This window comes from Lithobates pipiens, unplaced genomic scaffold (genome assembly GCF_037356315.1).
Source record: "Lithobates pipiens isolate NorthernLeopardFrog02 unplaced genomic scaffold, aLitPip1_a1.2 Scaffold_18, whole genome shotgun sequence".
In the NCBI taxonomy this organism is placed as follows: domain Eukaryota; kingdom Metazoa; phylum Chordata; class Amphibia; order Anura; family Ranidae; genus Lithobates; species Lithobates pipiens.
The window spans coordinates 427,439,260-427,462,247 of NW_027507758.1; positions in this window are offsets into that span (position 1 = coordinate 427,439,260).

A 22,988-nucleotide genomic window follows, 5' to 3' on the forward strand; every position below is an offset into this window, starting at 1 on the left:
CAAACAACAAATAGGACAAAATAACAGAGAAAAGTCAATGTGCACAACTATTCACCCCTCGAAAGTCAATAGTTTGTAGAGCCCCCTTTTTTGGCTGTGGCTATGACAGCTCCAAGTCACTTTGCATAAGGCTCTATGAGCTTGCCACATCTACCACTGGGATTTTTGCCCATTCCTTCCTACAAAACTGCTCTAGCTCCTTCAAGCTGGATGGTTTGCGCTTGTGAACAGCAAAATTTAAATCTGAGCACAGATTTTCTATTGGATCGAGGTTTGGGCTTTGTCTAGGCCATTCCAACACATTTACATGTTTCCCCTTAAACAACTCAAGTGTTGTTTTAGCAGTGTGTTTGGGGTCATTGTTCTGCTGGAAGGTGAACCTCTGTCCTAGCCTCAAATCACACACAGAGTGGTACATGTTTTGCTCAAGAATATCCCTGTATTTAGCACTTGGGAAGAGCCGAACACCCCCCAGTTCGGTTCGCACCAGAACCTGTGAACAGACCAAAAATTTGCGCAAACTTTAGAACCCTATTAAAGTCTATGGGACTCGAACGTTCAAAATAAAAAGTGCTAATTTTAAAGGCTAATATGCAAGTTATTGTCCTAAAAAAGGGTTTGGGGGCCCGGCTCCTGCCCCCAAAAAAAGTTTTAAAAATGTCTGTTTTTTTGGGAGCACTGATTTTAATGACGCTTAAAGTGAAAAAAAAGTGAAATATTCCTTTAAATATCATGCCTGGGGGGTGTCTACAGTATGCCTGTGAAGTGGCTTGTGTTTCCCATGTTTAGAACAGTCCCTGCACAAAATTACATTTCTAACGAAAAAAAAGTCATTTAAAACTGCTTGCGGTTTTAATGTAATATCTGGTTCCGGCAATATGGATGAAAATCATTGAGAAAAATGGCATGGGTAGCCTCCCCCTGTGAACTATTATATCAAGAATTGTAATTACATGCCATTGTTGAACAGTGATATAAAAATTGGGCCTTTGGTGGTTGTGCTGGTGCCCCAACACTGTAAGTCCTCACAGTTACTCTCGGTGGGCGCTGTAATGGGCCCTGCTGTGAAATATTATATCAAGAATTGTAATTACACGCACCTGTTAAACAGGGGCTGAAAAATTGGGCCTTAGGCACTGGTGCCATGACACTGCAACCCCTCACAGATACTCTAGTTGGAGTGCAGGAATGAGCACTGCTGCAAAGTATTGCATCAAAAATTGTAATTACACGCCCCTGTTAAACAGGGGCTGAAAAATTGGACCTTAGGCACTGGTGCTGGTGCCACAACACTGCAACCACTCACAAATATTGTAGTTGATCGCAGCAACGAACCCTCCTGCAAAATATTGCATCAAAAATTTAAATTACACGCCCCTGTTAAACAGGGCCTTAAAAATGGGGCCACGACACTGCAACCTCTCACAGATAATTTAGTTGGAGAGCAGGAATTAGCCCTGCTACAAAGTATTGCATCAAAAATTGTAATTACACGCCCCTGTAAAATAGAGGCTTAAAAATGGGGTCTTAGGCACTGGTGCCACAACACTGCAACCACTCACAAATATTGGAGTCAAGCGCAGCAACGAACCCTCCTGCAAAATATTGCATCAAAAATTTTAATTACACGCCCCTGTTAAACAGGGGCTTAAAAATTGGGCCTTAGGCACTGGTGCTGGTGCCACAACACTGCAACCACTCAAAAATATTGTAGTTGAGCGCAGCAACGAACCCTCCTGCAAAATATTGCATCAAAAATTGTAATGACATGCCTCTGTTAAACAGGGGCTTAAAAATTGGGCCTTAGACACTGGTGCTGGTGCCACAACACTGCAATTCCTCACAGATACTCTAGTTTGAGTGCAGAAATTAGCCCTGCTGCAAAGTATTGCATCAAAAATTGTAATTAGAGGCTGAAAAATTGGGCCTTAGCCACTGGTGGTGGCGCCCAGAACCAAAAATGTTCTTCCAAGCTATCAGCAGTATCATTGAGGAGGAAGAGGATAGTCAGTCAGCATAACAGGATAGTCACTCAGCATCAGCATAGACAATCTTAAAGGGATGTGACATTTAAAAAAAAATTATTCGGTTACATCAGCTTCAGGTGCTTGGTAGCTGGTGGTGATCCAAGACTGATTCATCTTCATGAAGGTCAGTCGATCAACTGAGTCGGTGGACAGGCGCACCCTGTGATTGATTACAAAGCCTCCAGCAGCACTGAATATGCATTCCGAAAGAATGCTGGATGCAGGACAGGCCAGTAGCTCAATTGCATACTGTGCAAGCTCTGGACAGTGATCCAACCTCAAGACCCAGTAACTCAGAGGATTTTCGGTGGGAAAGGTGTCCAAGTCTGATATTTGTTATTTAAATATCCCAAAAATATATCAAAAACTTTTTTTTCCTCAGTTTAGGCCGATACGTATTCTTCTACATATTTTTGGTATAAAAAATCGCAATAAGCGTTTATTGATTGGTTTGCGCAAAATTTATAGCGTTTACAAAATAGGGAATAGTTTTATGGCATTTTTATTAATATTTTTTTTACTAGTAATGGCGGCGATAAGTGATTTTTATTGTGGCTGCGACATTATGGCGGACACATCAGACATTTTTTACACATTTTTGGGACCATTGGCATTTATACAGCAATCAGTGCTATACAAATGCACTGATTCCTGTGTAAATGACACTGGCAGTGAAGGGGTTAACAAGAGGGTGGCAGTGTAGGAGTTAAGTGTTCCTAGGGGTGTGTTACTAACTGTGGGAGGCTGGGCTGTGTGCTAGTGAACACTGATCTCTGCTCCAATCACAGGAAGCAGAGATCAGTGTCACTTGTTGCTAGGCTGAACAGGGAAATGCTGTTTAGCATGGCATCTTCCTGTTCTCCTTCCCCGTGAGACGATCGTGGGTATCCCCACAGTGATCGTGTCTGCGGGACCCGCGACCAGACTCACGGGGGTCCCGACCGGCACGCGATGTACCTGCACGCTAGTTTGCCCATGCCATTCTGCCGACGTACATCGCCATGCGCCGGTCGGTAACTGGTTAATGACCTTTGATATTTCCTGTTCTGTAATCGGCTTATTTAGATTATCAAGGGTAGCATCATCAATCTTTGGGAGATTGATATTATTTAGAAACTTTGTTATGTTCTCTGGTGAAGGTTGGGGAGTATTCTTATCCTCCTTTAGATTATAGAGGAGCCCATAATAATCTGAGAATCTGTCCATTATATCTTGGCGATTGCAAATTACCTTTCCATTGTTATGATGGACCATTGTGTGAATTTTACCTTTGATTTTTTTTTTCGAAGTTGGTTAACAACTTCCCTGCTCTGTTATCTTGTGAATAAAAGTTACGTTTTAGCTTCTTAAAATATTTATTGTGGTTAGTTACTAGAGTACAGTAGCTCTTAATTCGTTTCTACAGGTATTAAGGTATTAAGTTGATGTAATAACTGTGGGTCATTAGGTGGCTTTTTATGATAATTTTCTAGGGTTTTAATATGCCTCATTAGTTTATCTATAGTGGTAGCTTCCCTCTTATTCTCCCTAGAGGCTAGTTGAATTAGCAAACCTCTAATGTAGGTTTTCATTATCATTTGCCATAAAGAACTCCATTGAGCTGTCTGCATTTTTTATTCAGGACTTTCTCTAACCTGGCCTCATCCTACTTCTACTACACCTATTCAAACCTGTCTAAGAGGTTTAATCCATCCTTTGGATAGACTGCCTTATTCGGGCAGGTGGGTCTTTCAAACTTTTTTCAGGGCTCTCTGCATTCTGCTCTTGTTTCCGCTATCTGACTTGAATCCTGCGACATGTCACCTGCTAACCAACCTAACCTTGAAGATCCATGGACTTCTGCCCAGTCTGATGGTCCTGTGCTGGATGTCCAGCTTGTCCTTGAGGGTCCGGGGCCCTCCTCAGAGAGCGGGTAATGCCAGGATCACTTAAGTGCTCCTGCTCCTCATTCCAGCATCCAGGTTTTGGCTGTTGCATTTTTCCTGTCTGTGTCCATCTGCTGGGTGATTGATGTGGTCAGTTATAGGCAGGCCAGGCACTCTGTCCTTTGATTGTGATAGTGAACAAACCTGTTGTTCCTGATCGAGCGCCCTGTCTGTCTGCCCTGCTTTACTAGTTTGGATTTCGTTGTGCATGACTTCAGACCTGATTATTGGAATATTCCTTTAACTCAGCCTGCCTTTTTACCTAGACAGTCATAGAACCATGCTACCTGCAAGTATCTCTTGGCTTTGCTCAGTTCACATCTGCCTTGGTGTGGTGACCAGGCACTATAGCATTGTGTATAAGTCCTGTGGGCAACCAAGTACCCGTAGGCCTGCTTGCTGTAAGGGAAAGAGAGCTGCTATAGGTGAAGCACACAGTAGCCAACTATAGTGTCTGACCACCTGCGTTGGGGTAGACGTGACACTAGGTTGTGTAAAAGTTTCACACATGTGGTATTGCCATACTTGTGAGGAGTAGCAGAATGTAACTTGGTGTGTAATTTTTGCTATGTACATGTTACAGTATGTCTAAAAAAAATGCGCTTTCATTTTCTTTCCACATTTTCCAAAAACTTGTGGAAAGAAATGACATGTTCAAAAGACTCAATATGCCTCCTTGATTATGTATTGGAGTGTTTGCTTTCCAAAATGGGGTAATTTTGTGGGCTTTCCCATTGTCCTGGTGCTCCAGGGCCTTCAATGTGTAATAGGAAGTCAAGAAATTAAATGTGTAATTTATGTTCCTAGAACCCCTGACGGTGCTGTCTGTATGTTGGGCCTCTGATTGTGGCCAGGCTATGAAAAAGTCTCACACATGTGGTATTGTCATACTCAGGAGGAGTAGCAAAATATGTTTTGGGTGTCGTTTCAAGTATGCATATGCCAAGTGAGAGAAAGAACCTGTTCGTTTTGCAAAGAATTGTTGGAAAAACGTACAACTTCAAAAAACTCACCATGTCTCCTACTAAATACATTGGAATGTCTACTTTCAAAAATAAGTCATTTGGGGGGGGGGGGGTATTTGTACTTTCCTGGCTTGTTAGTGTCCAAAGAAATGAGATAGGCCATCAGTACATCAAGTGTGATTGATTTTCAATGATTGGCACCAGAGCTTGTGGACCAGTGGTTCTCAAATCCTCTCCTCAGGATGCACTAACAGGCCAGGTTTGCAAGATAACTGAAATACATCACAGGTGATATCAATTGCTACTCAGTGATTGCAGTATTCTAGTCTGTATCTCCCCAATGTAATACTTAAAATCTGGCCTGTTAGTGGGTCCTGAGGACAGGAGTTGAGGACCACTATTGAAGACTTTATAACTTTCACAAAGACCAAATAATATACACTGATTTTGGTATTTCTACCAAAGATATGTAGCAGTATAAATTTTGGCCAAAACTTATGAAGAAAAATTACAAATTTGCAAAATTTTATAACAGAAACGAAGAAAAAAAGCATTTTTTTTTACACAATTTTTGGTCTTTTTTAATTTATAGAGCAAAACATTTAAAATGAGTGGTGATTAAATACCACCAAAAGAAAGCTCTATTTGTGTGAAAAAAGGACAAACATTTCATATGGGTACAGTGTTGCATGACTAATTGCCATTCAAAATGTGAGAGCACTGAAAGCTGAAAATTGGCTTGGTTAGGAAGGGGATATAAGTGCCCAGTGGGCAAGTGATTAAAAGTTTTTTTTTTTTTTTTTTGCATTAGTACATGACCCAGGGCAGTAGTCAGGCCCCAAAACCCTTTTTATGGCTAATAACAAGTATTTAGGCCTTCAAAATGGGGACTTTTGATTTTTCCTGTTCGGGTCCTATAGGCTTCAATGGGTTTCAGAATTTGGGTCCAAACTTTTGCTATGTTTGGAAGTTCTGGTGCAAACTGAACCATGGGGTGTTTGGCTCATCTCTAATTGACAACTTTATATAAAAAAAAAAACACATTTAGTTTTCTTTCGTGCAATTTTCAAAAACTTTTGGAAAAAAAATTACATTTTCAAAAGACTCATTATGCCTTTCAGAAAATACATTGAAGTGTTAGTTTTCCTAAATTGGGTAATTTGTTGGGTGATTCCATTGTCTTGGTGCTACAGAGCCTCAAAAAATTTGATAGGTAGTCAGGAAATTAAATGCATAATTTATGCTCCTTGAAAGCCTAAAGGTGCTCCTTGGATTTTCTGCCCTTCCCTGCATCTAGGCTATGAAAAAGTCTCACACATGTGGTGTCCCCATACTTGGGAGGCATAGCAGAATGCGTTTTGTGTGTAATTATAAGTATATCTATGCTGTATTTGAGAAATAACTTGTTAAAAATATAACTTTGTGGGGAAAAAAAACATGTTTTATTTCATTGCTTCAGTTTCCAAAAGAAGTGACAAAAAATTACAACTTAAAAAAACTCACAATGCCTCTTCTTAACTACCATGGACTGTCTACTTTTCAAAAAGGGGTCATTTGGGGGAGGGGGGTATTTGTACTGTTCTGGCATTTTAGGGGCTCAAGAAATGAAATAAGCAGTCAGTACATCAGGATAGATAACTTTTCAAATCTACTGTTTATACCAGGGATATGCAATTAGAGGACCTTCAGCTGTTGCAGAACTACAAATCCCATGAGGCATAGCAAGACTCTGACAACCACAAGCATGACAGCCAGAGGCAGAGGCATGATGGGACTTGTAGTTTTGCCACAGCTGGAGGACCACTAATTGCATATCCCTGGTATATACCATAAATTACAGACTCTATAACTTTGACAAAGACTAAATAATATACGCTAATTTGGGTTATTTTTATCAAAGAAATGTAGCAGATTAAATTTTGGCCTAAATTTACAAAGAACGATTATTTATTTCCAAAATGTTACTAGCCATCCTGATGCACTTCCACTTGCTCATGTGTCCATGTCTGTCAGTGTCCTGTTGTCCAAACAACATGTCTGCACCTTGTACTCATCCTTCTTGCTCCTCATTCATCACAGTCTCCTGTGTATAATGTATGGCCATGGCTCAGGCTCTGAGCATCAGGTAGCCAGGCAATGCCCTCTATTTACTCCTCTCCATGTTTTCTATTATCCATCTTTTCTCGGTGCCTGATTTAAACCACACAGGTATAGTGTTTGTTATATGTTTTCCCATATGCTTTACTAGTTGCCATTACCTTAATTTGATCTGCCTGTATGTCGATCATTTCCTGTATTTTGAATCCCTCTTCTTCCTGTCAGCTGGACTAAGCTGTTGACTGTTTACAGCCTATGTCTTTACCTTCTACTTAGGCCAATCTATTGCCAGTTTATGGATCACATCTCTGCCTGCTGCCTGCACTCAACTCTTTGTATGTTTCTCTGGTTATCATTCAGCCAAGGCACACTCCTTCCATTCTGTGCATACATCTGTTTCTTCCTGAACTATGGGAACTCTTGGTTACACCATTTCTCTACCTGTTGTGCTAACTGGTCAGAGCATATAGAATTGTGTAATAAGTCCTGAGGTAACAAAGTACTGGTAGGCCTGTTTGCCTTAAGAGAATGACAGCTGCTATAGGTGACGCTACACTAGGCAAATATTTTCTATTACTACTTGAACAGGAGTGAGCATTACCGATATCCGTAGAAGTTTTTTATGACATCTTGATATATTTGCTTGCTCTTCTTCTTTTCAAATCCACCACCCCCTCCCCTTAGAAATATATGCTAGTCTTGTTAGATGTCAGGAAAAAGTTAAAAGAAAGGGTAACAAAACCTATACTAACTACACCTTAAAAAATATAACTTGGGGTTAAAAGTTGACATTTTAGCTGAAAATGTTGTGGGTTTAGGTTAAGTGAGCCTTCACCCATGAAAAGCACGTTGCCTCCTCTGCTTCCTTTCTCTTCTCTCTTACATAATTAGAAAAAAATATTTATATATTTTAACATGGAATACCTTTTATTTTAGTTTTCTATTTTTCACTTGAATACTCATCAAGGTGAGGATGATATATCCAGTGTTACAGCCTAATATTTTATAACGATACCCGAGGCAGGATCTGACAGACAGGATCTTCCAGTACTGTACAATGGACCTGGCAGGGACATATGGTTGCTTGTGCATGTGCAGACACATTGCTGATCTCTACCAGGTGTTTAAGATTAAGTGTTAAAGGAAATATTGGACTGCCAGGAAAACAACGTTGGATTCCATGGACTAGTAAGCTTTGTTTTCCCTTTTTACACAGGGAAAATTATTGGGGATTAGACATTCCACTGTACTTAGGTAGGATGAAGTTCCATTTAAAAGAGCACAATAACTCTGTAAACATTGCTAAACTCTATATTACTAATGTTCGCATCTCGAGGACTGGGAAATTCAATTAATTCAACTAACTTTACTCATTAATTTGACATTGCTATAGTCTACAGCAGTGGTCATCAAAACTGTCCTCAGGACCCACTAACAGGTCAGGTTTGAAAGATAACTGAAATACATCACAGGTGATATAATTTGCTGCTCAGTGATTGTAGCATTCTAGTCTGCATCTCCCCAAGGTAATACATAAAACCTGCCCTGTTAGTGGGCGCCGAGGACAGGGTTGATGACCACTGGTCTACAGAACTATTGGCAACATCTTGAAGACTACAGTAATCCAATCATTTCAGCTCAGTACAATGCATTGGTTATCATTTGCTTCATGCATTACCAATCACATGTAAGCTTCCAGGGCATTTGAGAATCTTATTGATAGTAGAGCCTACAGTAAGTGTGCTGGGAATTCAACTTTTTTATCACAAAACAAGGGTTTTCAGATCACCAGACTACCAATAAAAGAGAATGGGATGGACTGGTGTGTTACAACAATCTCTGGATAAAAAACACTGAACTGCTAAAGAGATAGCATCTGCATCTAAGGATTAACGCCTCATCCCTATGACCAATCAAGGCCATGCACAGCCCATAATCCAATTACAGTCATGACAGGGATCACAGGTCAGGTACAGTCATGACAGGGATCACTCTGTAAACATTGCTAAACTCTATATTACTAATGTCCGCATCTCTCAATCAGCCACAGCCAGGACAGCATTTTTTATTTCCAATCCCTTTTTGGTCATCAGGACAAATAGAGGGAATATCTGCAGGGGTGAAGACAGAAGTATATAGGGGTTTGAACATTTCTTCAATATCCAAAAAAAAAGGATTCATTTTACATACACTTCAGTCACAAAAAGCCCAGCACAGATTACTATAAAATTCTCTGTTTATATGCCCATATTTCACTAGCTGAAAAACACACAACGCAGATCTACGGAATGGTGCATCCCTGTTGCAACCTATACACATACTGTAGCTACATTTAAAACTACACAGTTGCTGAAAACAGATTTTTAACCTGCTCACCACTAACCAAATCTACGTAACCTGACATAAATGGCAACTGTCTATAGCTAATAGAATTAATATATAGAAAGCACAAAAATTAGCTGCATTTGCACACACTATACTGTATATTCCTCTATACTGTACCTATTACTAGCTGTCCTTTTAGCAACGCAGACAAAATTGCAGCACTTCCTGTGAGGTACCAGAATATATATATATAAGACTTGAAGGTTTACATGTGATGTTTAGTTTGAAGTAGTTCTGGCAGCACAAGGTTACCAATAGGACACCTTCTATGGAACAATAGGTGTTGAAAGAAATCCAAACGCTTTGAAGATGATAAAGATCAAGAGAAGTACATTTAAGAAGCACAAAAAACCCATTGAATATATCCAATTGCAGGAATGACATCACTTCAGCTTTTATTCTTCTCAGTACAATAAGGAGTCATTTATCATCCTTATCGGCTGAGCCAAGTAAGCAAAGGTGCATGTTTGGAATTCAATTTTGAACGCATGGATGGGATTTCTGTCCTTTAGGTGAAAAACTCTGCAATATTCAATTAGCTGCTGTGAGATCTTGCAGCATGTACATTATTTTAAGCTTATAATCTCAGTGTTTAGAAGGGGAATCTTTATCAAGAATGCTGTTTGTGAGTACTGGCATGGTACGTGTGAGTACACCCCTCACATTTTTGTAAAATATTTTATCATATCTTTTCGTGTGACAACACCGAAAAAATGACACTTTGCTACAATGTAAAGTAGTGAGTGTACAGTTTGTATAACAGTATACATTTGCTGTCCCCTCAACATAACTCAACACACAGCCATTAATGTCTAAACCACTGGCAACAAAAGTGGGGTGTACTCAAGTGAAAATTTTCAAATTGGGGACAATTATCCATTCCCCCCCCCCGATGTCATGTGACTCATTAGGGTTACAAGGTCTCAGGTGTGAATGGGGAGCAAGTGTGTTAAATTTGGCGTTGCACAAAATATTACAGCGCTCACATGCAAAAATGACATTTAACTCCTGCAAGGCTATTTAAAACACCTGAACAATTAGAAAAAATATGGGGATTTAGTCACACCATATGGCTATATGGTGCTTAAGCCTACTGTGTCAAAGTACCCCCATTATCAGCGGGTCCTACGTTATCCATAGAATGGAAGATCCTGCTTCTATGAACCATGGGGGAAATACACTCCTCTATATGGGAGAACTAAAGGACTCCTCCTATAACACAGGTGAACACAGCATCATATAGCCATATGGTGTGACTAAATCCCCATATTTTTTGAAAATGTTCAGGTGTTTTAAATAGCCTTGCAGGAGTAATGTCATTTTTGCATGTGTGCGCTGTAATATTTTGTTCTGTTTGTATGGTCTTATGGCTGCACCATCTTTAATGCATCTTTTAGGGAGTGCCCCCCAAATCTTTGCTTGTCTTAAATCTGGTGTTATCACTCTCACTCTCTTATACTGGTCACTGGAAGTTCAACATGGAACCTCATTGCAAAGAATTCTCTGAGGATCTGAAAAAAAAGAAGTGTTGCTCTACATAAAGATGGCCTAGGCTATAGGAAGATTGCCAAGACCCTAAAACTGAGCTGCAGCATGGTGGCCAAGACCATACAGCGGTTTAACAGGACAGGTTCCGCTCAGAACAGGCCTCACCATTATAGATCAAAGAAGTTGAGTGCACATGTTCAGCATCATATGCAGAGGTTGTCTTTGGGAAATAGACATATGAGTGCTGCCAGCATTGCTGCCAAGGTTGAAGGGGTGGGGGGTCAGTGCTCAGACCATACACCGCACACTGCATCAAATTGGTCTGCATGGCGTCCCAGAAGGAAGTCTCTTCTAAAGATGATGCACAAGAATGCCCACAAACAGTTTGCTGAAAACAAGCAGACTAAGGACATGGATTACTGGTCTGATGAGACAAAAATAAATGTATTTGGTCCAATTCACTACTAGAATGGGCATTACTTTTTAACCGGCATAAATATTGAAAAACGTGTCTTTTGGATTTCCAAATGATAATTTTGTGCTTGTTATAATCACGTGATGCTTATAAGATAGATGTTAACTTACGCTGCTTACTCAACTTCTGAAGGAGCAGGACAAACACGCAAGACATACATTTTGATGTTTAAAGCCTATTCACATCTTCACATGGCAGTAACAAGAGGTAAAATGAGTGTTGTGGTAACCCCTCAATCATTGTGCTTTACAAATAATTTTTACAACATATATATGGTATGGATCTTGGCAAAATTAAATTTTTAGCTGAGCAAAAATAATGCAGGCATTTTAAAACATGTGCTCCAAAGCACCCCATATATGCGCCTTTGTCCCGACTAACATTTTGATAAATCCCACTGTGGTCATTATTTTCTGCTCTTTCCAACTGTCAATCTTATACTGTTATATCACACATGTACCACCTGTACTGATCCTTTGTCCCTTAATTATTTAATTTGGAGATGGATGTACTAGACTATGCTGCTTTGGGAGGTCTTTTTTTATTTATATAATTAAAACTATAATATTAATATATTGATTCATTTTGGTCATCCTTCCTACAGTGGGGCATTATGTGTACTGTTGGGTTGAAATATAGTTAATATTTTATTATTTCTGGAGTTCTTTTTTCCGTATTGTTATTGGGGCTCATTTATTTGCTTAAAAAAAAAAGAATGAATGGTTTGCTAAGTGTACTGGTGTCTATATAGAATGCAAGTGTTTGAGGAGGCTGGTTCATAATTTTTTTATTAATAATCCTGATATTTAGTCAGTAGATTCTGCGGCTTCATATGGGGCTATGGGGTTTTAATTAGATTTTGGATATTACAGGTACAATATATGTTATGTTTCATTTAAGAATTTGCATGTTAGGCCTGCACCCGATGGAGAATGACTGTCAGATTGATATATGAGAAGAGCTTATTTTCTTTTCTCCTTATTCTGTATAAGCCATAATAAGTTGTTTGGGGTATGTAATGATTGGAAGGTCTTTTGCCATGAGAGATGGCCACTGCATGTAAACGGCCAGGTGGGTGCTTCCTCCTTCTGAGTGGATGTTTCTGAACATCCTTCATAAGGAGAGGGATCGCATGGTTGCATGCCTGCCCAGCAGTGCGATCCCAATGGGCATGTGTCCCTAGAACATGCTGCAATTAGGATTGGCAGTAGAGCTCTGTGATCTGCCCTCCTGATCACATGATGGTTGTGTCCAATCACAGCCATCATGTGATGTAAACAGCCTGGGGGGACTTCACAGGAATGTGCAGCAGTGCGATCCTGATGTGCCCATGTCCCCCAGAGACATGGCAATGTCACTTGACAGGAGGGCTCTGTGATTGACCCTCCTGATCAAGTGACGGCTGTGTCCAATCACAGCTATCATGTAGTAAACAGAGAGCCATTGTCAGGCGATCGGCTCTGCTTCTCCTCACATAGAGTCAGTGAGGAGAAGGAGAGTGGATCTGCAAGCTGGGGATCAATGTGTATGAGCTGTTTTTTCAGCTTGTGTCCCAAAACAGTTTCCCCAAACAGTGAAAAACACCAACACATCTGTCCCAGTAAACATCTTTTCCACATCTATCCCACTGAACATCTGTCCCACTGAGCATCTGTCCACATCTGTTCCAGTAAACATCTATCCCACTGAACGTCCGGGATCATCTGGCACATCTGTCTGTAATCATCTGGCACATCTGTCCATGATCATCTGGCACAACTGTGCGTGATCATCTGGCACATCTGTCACATCTGTCCGTGTTCATCTGTCATATCTGTCCATGATCAGCTGGTGCACATCTGTCCATGATCAGCTGTGCACATCTGTCCATGATCATCTGGCGCATATCTGTCAGTTATCATCTGCGCACATCTGTCAGTGATCATCTGTGCACATCTGGCGCACATCTATCAAAGATCATCTGCCACATCTGTCCGTGATCATCTGCGCACATCTGTCCATGATCCTTTGCACACATCTGTCCTTGATCATCTGTGCACATCTGTCCGTGATCATTTGGCACATCTGTCCATGATCATGTGGGCACATATTGCACACATCTGTCCGTGATCATCTGCCAAATTTGACCACTATCATCTGCCATATCTGTCACATCTAATTCCATTGTCCTGGTGCTCCAGGGCCTTCAAAAATGTGATGGGTACTCAGAAAATGAAATGTGTAATTTATGCCCTCAGAAAGCCTGATGGTGCTACTTGGATGCTGGGCTTCTGTATGTGGCCAGGCTGTGTAAAAGTCTCACACATGTGGTATCGCCATACTCAGGAGGAGTAGCAGAATATATTTTGGGGTTTCATTTTTGCTATGTACATGCTATGTGTTAGAAATATCCTATAAATTGACATCTTTGGGTAAAAAAAAAAATATATGTTTTAATTTTCTTTCCACATTTTTCAAAAATGTGTGGAAAAAAAGGACCTGTTCAAAAGACTCATTATACCTCCTAGAATATACATTTGGATGTTTGCATTCAAAATAGGGTCATTTTGTGAGCGTTTCTATTGTCCTGGTGCTCCAGGGCCTTCAAAAATGTCATAGGTAGTCAGGAAACGAAATGTGTAATTTATGTTCCTATAACGTCTGATGTTCTCCCTGCATGTTGGGCCTCTGTATGTGGCCAGGCTGTGAAGGTCCCACATGTGATATCACTATACTCAAAAATGAATTTTTATTTATTTTGTTTTTCGTTAAACACTTTCAGACCGGACTATTTTGCTGGCTTAAGACCAGACCACTTTTTGCGATTCGGCACTGCGTCACTTTAACTGACAATTGCACGGTCGTACAACGTGGCTCCCAAACAAAATTTATGTCCTTTTTTTCCCACAAATAAAGCTTTCTTTTGGTGTTAATCGAGTCCGTGGGACCCGCGACCGGACTCACGGGGGTCCCGGCCCCGTCCGGCATGCGAGCTTGCCTTCGGCGGCGCGCATGCGATGGCAGGGCGGCATATACAAATGGCCGTACCTGTACACCAATCTGCCTGCCCGTGCCATTCTGCCGACGTACATCAGCGTACGCCGGTCGGGAACTGGTTAAAAAATGCATTAGTCTGAAAATCCAAATTAATTAAGGTTGATTCTGTCATTGAAGGCTTATGGTGTCTGTCGAATGTTCAAAGAAGATTAGACGGAGCAGCTAAACTGTATGACTCCGTATAGTTTAGCTGCTCCGTCAAATCTTCTTAGAACTTTCGACAGACACCATAAGCCAAAGATTCGACGTTTGTATATTTTTCACTGCTTTGTCGAATCTTTGTCGTTGATGTTGAATGTATATAGTTCAAATAGAAAATGGACTGGTGATAGTGATCACTGATGAGACAGGTAACAAGATAGGTTATATAGAATCGATATAGAATCTATAATAATAAACCCCCCCCCACAACACGGGCAGCCTCTGAGGCTATCACAACACTAGCAACACTAGTATCACTATCAAGTTCACAACACTAACACAATAGCAGCAGATTATCATGAAAAAGTTAAGTTGAACTGTAGCTTGCTTCACTATTGTTCTGCTGCTGTGCTTATGCTTAATTGCTAAATAATTCAGCTTCTCTGACAAACGGACCAGCTAAGATTGGCTGTCTTCTGAAATGATTCAGTGTGTGTGTCTCTCTCTGCTAGCAATTGTAAGAGAAAGTAAGTTGGCTGCACGTGTGTACTTAGTTCTAGCTATATTACTGCTCCTCCTCTTTGGTTACAATCAGCCAATAACATTCATCATCATCATTATTTTTATTTTACTTCCCCCACCCAAGTCCAGCAGCGACCTTTTCTCTCTATGTCAAATCTTTTCTCTCTATGTAGAATAATCTTGGACTAATAGAGCTAAGGTTAGGCACATTCGATCACAGGTTCGGTAGACACAGATCGTTATTGTCAGCGTCATGTCGAATCTCCTATCTATATCAAACTGTTGTCACAACATAAACGAAAATAAAGCATTTGTTTATGTCGGATCTTTTGTTTTTCGGATTCTGCACTTTTGTTATTGTTTGTTAAAACGATAACAAAAATACCTGAAATTAGGACGAAAATGCATTCGGACGAAAACAAATGCAAGCGTCTATTAAATATCTTGGACTGTAATCTTTAAAAAAAAAAAAGGTCATTTGGAGGGTATCTGTACTGTCCTGACATTTTAGGGCCTCAAGAAATTAGCTAGGCGGTCAGTACATCAGGATTTATCAATTTTCAATGATACATAGTATAGATTGTAAAATCTATAACTTTCACACTAATCTATTATCATACACTTTTTTTTTACCAAAGACATGTAGCAAAATACATTCTGGCCTAAATTTCGGATAAAATTTGATTCTATTGGATTTCTTTTAAAAAATAGAAAGTAGAAAATATTGTCTTTTTTTTTAAAAAAATTAAATTTTTTCGCTAATATCGCAAATAATAAAAAACCCAGTGGCGAATAAATACCACCAAAAGAAAGCTCTATTTGTGTGAACAAATTTATAAAATGTTCATTTTTTTACAGTATAGCATGACTGAGTAATTGTCATTAAAAATGTGAGAACACTGAAAGCTGAAAATTAGTCTGGGAAGGAAGAGGGTGAAAGTACACAGCATCGAGATGGTTAAAGGGTTGTAAAGGTTTGTTTTTTTGTTTTTTTAAATATCAAACATGTTATACTTACCTGCTCTGTGCAAGGTTTTTGCACAGAGCGGCCCGATCCTGCTCTTCTGGGGTCCCACAGTGGTGCTCCTGGCTCCTCCTCTACTCTGCCCTCTGCCCCAAAGCACCTGTTCCCCATGTTGATGGGGACAAGGGCCTCTTCTCCACAACCCTGGGCAGTGGTTGTGGGGGTCTGCCAGTGGGGAATCTGGAAGGGGGCTCCCAGACCCCACCCACCCCATGTGAATGAGAATGGGGTACATACCCCTTACCATTCACCACAAAAAACTGTAAAAAGTGAATAAAGACACAACAAAAGTTTTTGACAAGTTCTTTATTTAAAAAAATGTCCCCTGGTGTAGATCCATCATGACACACAGCCAGTTTCGGAAAAAAGAAAGACTCCCGCCATTTTCCTGCAGGTCCAGTGGTGTGGCAGGCGTCATGGATCTACTTCGTCATAGATCTATGATGGATGTACACAGGGGACTTTTTTTTTCATCTCGCTGTGGATTTTGTGGGGATGTTGTGGGCATGTAGCCTGATATGGTTCAGGAGGGGCGCTCGCTCCACCCTGCCTTTCCTTGCCTGTTGGGCTGCATACTCGGATAAGGTATGGATTTTGGGGGGCCACGCCTTTTTTTACATTTTGGCGTGGGGTTCCCCTTAAAATCCATACCATATGCTGGCATTATTTGGTTTACATTTCAGCTATGAGCAGGGAAGCCCGTTGACAGCTGACGAATCATCGGTTAAGGACGCAATGGCCAGTTTCTCCGCCCGCCCTTTAACAACTGGCTATTCTTCACACAAATTTCCAATGATCAAATGATCGGTCGATCATTTTTCGGCCAGTCCCAAATAGAATTGTTCTAAAAATTTGGAATTTGTTAGAAAATTAATATCCAAAACTAAATTAAATGGATTTTAACTAAACTTGTTACAATTTCATTCAGAGATTCAGATTCATCAGTATCTCTGAATAAGTCCGAATATACATTCGGGCCAAAACTAATTGCACATGTCTAGGATAGGCTTATCAAAAGAGAAGGGTAGACTATAGCTTTCCTTATGTAAGCTTCAGTCTTCCTCCTGATGTTCTGGAATATGTGACTGGACTAATCATCCCAATCTTCCTCGCTTCCAGATTGTAGCAGGAAACTATTGGCGAAGTCTCTTTATTTGTATAATTGCATTGAGTTTTACTGTAAAACGCTTGCACAGTGTTACATTAGTTATTCACCAAATGAACATTTTATTACAACTACCATAGCTCTCAAATGCCCAACAAAAATACTGGATGCTTTTTGATAACATTGAAATAACAATATTTCTTGTCTAATGAAGCAGATACTTTGCAATTACTTTGTCAAATATTTATACACTATTGTTTTTATAGAGTCAATAAACATCAAAATGTTTTCAAATAATTTTTTGATACCATTAGGGTGTCATATTTAATTTTACAGAGCTTTACCCTCAAAGAGTGCACTGACAATTTAGTAAAATCTGTCCAATTTCATTGGGTTGGAGTTAACAGTAATATCAGCAAATTTGCTGCAATGAACTTAATAAGAAATATGTACACAATAGGGTTGATTTACTAAAGTGGAGCGTGCAAAATCTGGTGCAGTTGTGCATGATAGCCAATCAGCTTCTACTTTCAGCTTGTTCAATTACGCTTACCAAAAAAACCTGGAAGCTGATTGGTTCTATGCAGAGCTGCATCAGATTTTGCACGCTGCACTTTTAGTAAATCAACCCCAATGTGTCAGGGTGTTAATGGTCATTGAAACAACAGACACGTTTAATAGATATTGATCATAGCACTTAAAAGCTTTTATATGTATGTTGTATTCATTTTATTACTGCACATTTCTGTCTATCTATCATTAGGGTTCAGGTATAGAAGAGCTTACAATATCATTATTCAAATATTTTAGGCAAAATACAGCATTGCATGGCTTTTCATTGTTCTGCCAAATGATGATTACTGATATTGAGAGTCACTGACTACTTATTTTGTTTAATGTAATTTTCTATGCCCAGTTGCCCACATATCAGTAAATAAAGATTCCCTTAAAAATATTTAAATACAATTGCAACTCAGAAGCAAAGTCAAAGGAAAGCATAACTGTCAATGAGAATGAAAAAGCTGCTCAGCTAAGGACCCTTTCACACTTGTGCGATTTTTCCTGCGACTTTGGACTGCAAAGTGCAGGACAAGTCATACTCCATGATCTCCAATGAGTGCTATTCATATCTGTGCGACTTCAAGTCGCAGCAACTTCAAAGTAGACCCTGCACTACTTTGGTCAAGATTACACAGGCATTGCTTCAAGTCACGTCATGCTGAAGTCACGTCAAAGTCGCATGACATTCAGGTCGTACACATGTGAAAGGGGCCTTAGAGTAACTTTCAAGCTATTTATAAGCAAATCAGAAGCTACTCATAAACAACCTGGAAAAGAAGCATAAGCATCTTAAAAGTTAAAGGAATAAAGGCAATTTTCATTTGACTTACTTCTGAGTCTGACACCCTTGTACATAAAGATTAAAGTGATGTCAGCACATACTTTCTAACACTTTCTGAGCTCTCTAAGAACCCTATAATCTAGCATAAAAATACCTTCTATTGACTAACCTACATCTTCCATACCCTATATCAGTTCCTAATTAGGATGGATGGTTCTGTTTCAAATGGCACTTTATGCATTGACATACCTCCTCAGACCCAGTCTTTCCAGACAGTAAAGTCACTTGCTGACTTGACACCATTCACAGGCAGTTTAGCCCTTCAATAAAACACAGAAGTTGAATTAAATTAAATTTTACTTCAGCTACAGAATTGCAGTACAGAGGATGTTTTTCCAGTCTTTTGAAGCATAAGAAAACAATCACTTTCCTGAGCCCTGTCTTTGTGAAAGGCTAGCACCGAGCAAGGTAACATGACAGAAGTGTGGAGGGTCTAGCAAGGGCAAATCTAATTTTCACTAAGCAGAAGGACAGGACAGAGGAAGATACCAAAATTGCCTAACAAGACACATCCAGTTAGATAATATTAACCAATTGTATTGGGCGTGCATTATTATCAATGAGAAAACTGCAGTTACCCTAGCACCAGTTGCAGTTTACATATGCGGGTATTTATTATCGCTATTTGCTCTGCAATGTGCGCCTGTTTGTACATTTGAGTAATGACTTTTCCAGTGTACCAATTAATGTATGAACTGGTGCAGTGCCTTCTTCTTAGTAAATCACCCCCTATGCTCTTGTCCATTTCTGTCAGCTGAAAAGAAACACATACCTCTAGTAATCCCATGAATCTACCTTGTAATGACGATTAACAAAGACAGACATGTTTGAAGTCTAGCCTGTGTGACAAACATGGTTTCCTTCAGAGATGCAACAAAGAAAAGAGTGTAGAACATGAAGTGCCAGGAAGTGTGCTTCTTGAAAGATTACAAGGGAAAAATAAAGGGAAAAATACTGAAAAAATGCATCCACCACATATATAGACTGGTAAGCTGCAATACATTAAATTTTTGGATTTGGGTTTAGATACATTCTAAATCTGTTACAGCATTCTTAAATTAAATCTGACCGGGGAAGAACAAGAGGACTGCCATTGCTGACCTCCTAGAATATTTATTGCCTGGGTGTCACTGGCTTTAATATGCCCTGAGCCAGTGACTTGGAATACATTTTCAAAATAGAAAATCTAAGTGAAGTCAGAACTCCTAAAGGTTTAAAATTTTCCCCAAAAAGAAATCTCAACAAATTCAGTACATATGTTGACATTAACAAGTTTGTAAGAAGTATGAACATAAAAAAAATATATGTTGAGTGATTCAGGAATAGGAAGGGGCACACAACTCCCTGATATGAATGGAATACAATTCTCCAATTTAAGGAATAAATCTTTGTTTAATCCACCAGGAGGAAATGATGGGCATATAGATGTTTTTAAAAAAAATGGTTTTAAATGATTTACAGGATCTCAAGATAAAAAAAGTGATGGATCCCATAGATATTAGGAAAGGAATTTGCAAACTGGAATCAAGGAAAGATATAGTCATAAGACAGGGGGACAAAGGAGGAGCTATTGTGATCCAGTCGAAAGAAAACTATAACGAAGAATTAAACAGACAACTGAATGATGCCACAACGTATCAAAAACTACCCTCTAATCCCACTATAAGATATAAGAAAGAATTAGTGAAAATTACACAGAAGGGATTAGAAAAGGGTTTACTAACCAAAAAAGAAGCGAAATATCTAGTACCTAATACCTGTAGAGTGCCAGTTATTTATACTATCCCGAAAATACATAAGGATGACAAGAAACCGCCAGGTAGGCCCATAGTAAATGGGATCAATACGGTCTGTGCTAGAATAGGAGAATATGTGGACTTCTTCTTACAACCGATTGTAAAGGAAACAAAATCGTATTTGAGAGATACGAAACATCTTATCCAACTCTTGAAGGAAATTACACTGGATGAAAGACCGACATATCTAGTCACGGCCGATGTGGCCTCATTTTACACGATTATTAATCATGAGGAAGCTATTCAGGCCACTAAGTGGGGATTAAGGAAATTGAGTGTGTTGAGGTGCAAACAGAGAAGGTACTTATTGGATTGCTTACGATTTGGATTAGAGTCCAACTATTTTTGGTTCAATAATAACTATTTTAAACAGATTTGTGGTATAGCTATGGGAGCCAAATATGCTCCTAGTGTGGCCAATTTGTATATGGCCGAGTGGGAGGAAGTATCACTATATGCAAATTGGCCCCAACAGTTGAGATTATACAAACGATATATTGATGATGTGATTCTAGTTTGGGTTGGGGACAGGGAAAGCCTGGAAGATTTTTGTTTTAACCTTAATATGAATGTAAAAAATATTAAATTGACATGGGAAATTAGCGCCGAAAAAATAAACTTTCTAGATCTAGTTATTGAAAGAAAAAATTATAAACTAGAGACATCTACTTATTTTAAAACAGTAGACAGGAATAGTTACCTGCCATTGGATAGCTGTCACCACCGTAGGTGGCTAGAGAACATACCAAGAGGACAACTGATTAGATTAAGGCGCAATTGTTCTAATGGTGGAATATTTCTCCAACAAGCTAGACTAATTGGAGATAGATTCATACAAAAAGGATATCAGGTGGATTCCATAGATGAGAAAATTGATAGTGTTGCACAATTGGATAGGGATACACTTATACAGGATAATACTAAAAATAATGAAAAACAGGAACCTGTTTCTATTGTTATGGATTATAATATCCAATACAAACAAATAGAAAAAATTATCAAAAAACATTGGGGAATCATTAAAACAGACTGGGTACTTGGGGACCATCTACCTGAGAGGCCCAAGTTTGTATATAGAAGAGCCCCCTCCTTAAGAGATAACCTTGCAAAAAACGTACTGGATCCCCCCAAAAAACCTTTTTCCTTCTTTGAAGGGAAAGGGATTTATCCTTGCAAGAAATGTTACGCATGCCGACATACGAAAGAAAACAAAAAGAAAAAGTCATGTTTCTCCTCTACGGTGACTAATAAAGAGTATGAGATAGAGGATTTAATCACATGTAGAAGTGAAGGGGTTGTATACCTTTTAGAATGTCCTTGCCGCATCCAGTATGTGGGAAGAACAAAGAGAGAACTTTGGAAAAGATTGAGGGAGCATGTTCAAAACATTAAAAAGGGTTTTGATAAACATAGTTTATCAAGACATTATGCGAAGGTCCATAAAAAAGACCCCTCATCTTTATTAATTTGTGGGATTCAAAAATACAAGCCCCATTGGAGTGGAGATAATAAAGTGATTAGGATCAGTCAAGCCGAATCCCAATGGATTCATGAATTATGCACTTTAAAACCTCTTGGACATAACGTTGACTTTTATCTGAATTGCTTTATTTCTAATTATTGAGATATTTTTTTCTGATTCTTTTTTATATTTTTATTGTATTTTTTATATATTTTTAATACATTTTAAAATATTTTTTTATTGGGGTTAATTTCCCCTGTTTTTTAGATGAATTCTATATTGCATTTATTCAGCTGGAATCAATGTTGTGGTCAGCTATTTGAAAGCTAAATTGATATTGTTACATCTCTCTCACACTGTTATTATGGATGTATATGTTTAGCCAGCATTATGGTGTTAATGATGCAGTATAGTTTTTAACCACAAGATGGCAGTGGTAGTGAAATGTTTTACATTGAATTGTATTTTTTATAATTTTATGTTAAAAATGCTTTAATAATTATTAGGCGTTTTTCATAATATGAAATGGACTAGGAATGGTTAGATTTTAGTTGCATTTGAAGATCGATTATTAGTATTGATATATGCGGTGGTGGTTGTTTGAAGTTGCTATAGCAGCACCGCTCGCTCTATTTAAGCCTCTATGACACCTGACTCCTTGACCCTTTGAAAAAGTCACGTGTCTGTGACGCAACGCATCAGGGAGGAGCCAGGTGTTACGATTCTCACTTCCGGCCGAGACCGGAAGTTCTTATGTTTACTAGCGCAATATAATCGAAATTTCATGTGAGTGGATATTTTTTATTATTTAAATAAATGATACGATTTTACACATGAAAGTCCCCTTTCTTCCCTTACGATTACTGGCACTGGATTACCTTGTGGGATTACCCTGTGAGATTATCTTGTGAGGAATACTGAGAAGGAGCCATATCATCTATTTCCCCTACATGTGTATTTGACCCTGCGGGGTCTACCATTGAGGTGAGAGGCTGGGGGAAACGGGGGGTGCACTGGTGGAGCACTGAAGGTGGTTTGTGGAGCACGTTTTCATCCGAGTGAATACGGCATGTTTTCATCAGCACGTTTGGATATTGAATTTATCTATTAAGCACTGGAACATCAGTTTTGAACATTT